General features: G+C 39.8%; 1 protein-coding gene across 5 annotated transcripts in view; it reads left to right on the forward strand.

Annotated features, from left to right (window-relative positions):
• LOC122539857 (V-type proton ATPase 116 kDa subunit a1) overlaps window positions 1-3,706 on the forward strand; it is a 60,096-nt gene that overhangs the window by 49,726 nt on the left and 6,664 nt on the right. The window lies entirely within an intron of this gene.

Consider the following 3,706-nt stretch of genomic DNA (forward strand, 5'->3'; position numbering starts at 1 on the left):
TGTCACTTCCGACTGTACCCTCTCCCTCTCAAATTGCAGATTGAAGCTTATTGTATTATGGTCACTACTTCCCAATGGCTCCTTCACTTCGAGTTCCCTGATCAATTCTGGTTGTTTGCACAATACCAATCCAGAATTGCCTTCTCCCTGGTAGGCTCCAGCACCAGCTGTTCTAAGAATCAGTAAGGCGTTTGATAAGGTTCCACGCATGGTGTAGGCTATTGCATAGAATACGGAGATTCAGGATTGAAGGTGATTTAACTGTTTGGATTAGAAATTGACTAGCTGAAAGAAGACAGAGGGTGGTGGCGGATGGGAAATGTTCATCCTGGAGCTCAGTTACCAGTAGTGTGCCGCAAGGATCTGTTTTGGGGCCATTGCTTTTTGTCATTTTTATGAATGATCTGGATGTGGGCGTAGAAGGATGGGTTAGTAAATTTGCGGATGACGCTAAGGTAGAGTTGTAGATAGTGCCGAAGGATGTTGTGGGTTATAGAGGTAAGATGTAGAGCTGGGCTGAGAAGTGGCACATGGAGTTTAATGGGAAACGTGAGGTATTTCACTTCGGAAGAAGTAACAGAATGCAGTAAAATTCTTGGCAGTGTAGATGAACAGAGAGACATTGATGTCCTGGTGTATAAATCCCTGAAAGTTGCCACCCAGATTGATAGGGTTGTTAAGAAGGCATAAGGTGTATTAGCTTTTATTAGTAGAGGGATTGAATTTCGGAGTCATGAGGTCATGCTCCGAAACTATTTCAACAGTTTTCTGAACAAAGCTATCCACATATAATTTCAGTTAGTTCAGTGCTTTCTGTTTGTTTGCAGATTTGGGGAAACTTGACAATGCATCCTGGGGGAAGTGAGAAATCCCTCTCTCAGACAGCAACTTCTGGATCTCTTGAACTACCAATGCTTGGACTCCTGAAATTGGCTACACCTTCTCATAAAATTATACAGTACAGAAGAGGCGTTTCAGTCCATCATGTCTGCACTGCCAAAAATAAACTAAATCTACACTAGTCCCACTTCCCAGCACTAGGTCCATAGCTTTGAATATCATGACGCTTCAAATGCTCATCCTAGTACCTTTTTTGAAAGGTTGTGAGCTTACCAGCCTCAACTACCCTCTCAAGCAGTATATTTCAGAATCGTAACACCCTCTGAGTGAAAATGGTTTTCCTCAAGTTCCCTCTCTATATGGACTGTTGATCATCATTGCTACTGCAAACTCCAGACCATTCTGAATGCTTTCCTAACTTAACTGGAACAAAATATTTTGTTACCCTTTCTGGAGTTGCATGCTGCAGAAAGTGTTGACAGCTAGCTATTTAAAATAAGCAGTGCCGATGCATTTTAAAGCAGTAAATAAACTAGTTTGAAATGGGAGCAATGTAAATGAAGCTGGATAATTAGATTTAATTAGTGTAATATGATGTCATAGTCTTGGTAAGAAGCACTTAAATCCCAGTAGTGCCACCGAGCATGGCCAAAAAGTATTCCGTTATCAGTATCTAATTGCAAGAAAAAGGTTACAAAATAGAGACTAGACTTCCAGTATGATTTGCCAAGCTTTAAAATAGTGTTTGTATTTTAAACCTCTCAACAACAAATGTACTGTTGGAAGCGATAGTTGAGCTCAGTTATTTTAGACTATAACCTGAGTTGAGTATATCGTAGGGCACATTTTCAAAGCCTAGATAGTCTTGTGGATAGAGCATTTTAGTTGCAATATTATTTTTGGAAGTATTCTGTAATTACAGTAATTGTCTTTGATGTCACTGGTGATTATTCAGGTAACTCATTCCATGAAGTGTGTTTAGCTGTTCTCATAGGTTTTGTTTGCTGCTTCAATGCCTCAGTTCAATCTAGTTGAAGCAGTTAAAATCTGTGCTAATTCTCTCTGAAACTAATGATTGACAGTATCCATTGGTAGCAAGCAATAAAAATGCTACAAGAATGTTAAGAATGATAGAGAATCGCCCTTTTAAACTGATCCGTGGCATGATCTACATTAGAATTAGAATCCCTACAGTATGGAAACAGGCCATTCGCTCCAACAAGTCCACACTGACTCTCCGAAGAACATCCCACCCAAACCCATTCACCACCCCCCCTCCCCCACCCCCATGCGACAACAACGGCCAAGGCACCTATCCTACATATCCTTGAACACTATGAGGCAATTCAGCATGGCCAATCCACCTGCACGCCTTTGGACTGTGGGAGGAAACTGGCACACCCAGCGGAAACTCAAACAAACACAGGGAGAACGTGCAAACTCCACACAGACAGTTGCCCGAGGGTAAAATTGAACCCAGGTCCCCTGACGTTGTGAGGCAGCAGAATTAACCGCTGAGCCACTGTGCTGACCTTTTGAATTATGCCTGTCCTCATGGTCAAAGAAACATTCACTGACTAAATGTTTAAAAAAAGCTGAAATGTCAGATACCATTGTAGTGTTCCCATTGCATTTATATTTTAACTTATTTTAGTCTGATATATTGTTTCATTAATTTTCTCAGTTCTGTCTTCTGGGCTATTTTACTATTGCCCCCTATTTGCTTCAGCATTTTGGAACAGACTATACTCCCAATTCTCTGGCTTCCAAATTGAACACTAACCTTGTGGATTAATGATACAACTGAGGCCACATCAGCTGACCCCATTGCATTTTCCATATGTAAAATAGAAGACTCCAGATTAATTTGTTTATTTTCTGCACTGTGATTTCTATAGTTAACTAAAGGTACAGCATAACTTAAAATTTCATTTTCTGTTAATTTTTTGCCTTATTACAGTGAGCTTTTAACTGGTGACCTTTTGCACTGAACAATGCTGAACAGTCATAAGATACGTTGATAGAGTTTTATTTGTTCATAAAATTTCAGTAAACATTTCAAAATGATTTAATTTTGCTGCACCCTTGCATTTTGGTGGTTGGAATAGCCATGATCCATCTAAAGTATATTCTCTCCTGTTTATTTCAGTCAGGTGGATAGAAACCATTATATCCTGGAGATTTGTCTATCTCCAGTAGCACTATTTTCTGAGACCATTTATTTTCTCTCCTGGAAGACTTAATATAAGTTTCTCCCTTTGACCTAGCTCCTGTTCTACCACTGATTTTGTTTTCATGCAACATTCTTAATAACTGAGGGTATTCATTTAGCAAGGCTATCAATTCCTTTTCTGTTATGATCTTGCTTCCTTTTTTAATAGGCTTACATACCTACAATATGTAGGGGGTATATTGGGTCAGTGTTAACTGGAAAACTCAGGACTTAGGTACAAAATCTTGACTGCCATTTCAGTACCAGTGTGCTGAATTGTTAAATGTAATAGAATGTCTCATGTTTTAAGCTAACGGGCTATATGCAAATTGATTATTTTTGGATGTAGGTGTGCTGGCTGAGCTGGAAAGTTCATTTTCAGATGTTTCGACCCCATACTAGTTAACATCATCAGTGAGTCTCAGGATGAAGTCGGAGGCTAACTGATGTTACCTAGTATGGTGACAAAACATCTAAAAATGAAGCTTCCAGCTCAATGAGCAAACCTACATCCAGAGCCTCAACCTGAGCTACAAATCTTCTCAAAACTCGCTAACTATTATTTTTGTCTACTTACTGTTGTGGTTCTGTTCGCCGAGCTGGAAGTTTTTGTTGCAAACGTTTCATCCCCTGGCTAGGCGACATCATCAGTGC

Source organism: Chiloscyllium plagiosum, chromosome 33 (genome assembly GCF_004010195.1).
Source record: "Chiloscyllium plagiosum isolate BGI_BamShark_2017 chromosome 33, ASM401019v2, whole genome shotgun sequence".
In the NCBI taxonomy this organism is placed as follows: domain Eukaryota; kingdom Metazoa; phylum Chordata; class Chondrichthyes; order Orectolobiformes; family Hemiscylliidae; genus Chiloscyllium; species Chiloscyllium plagiosum.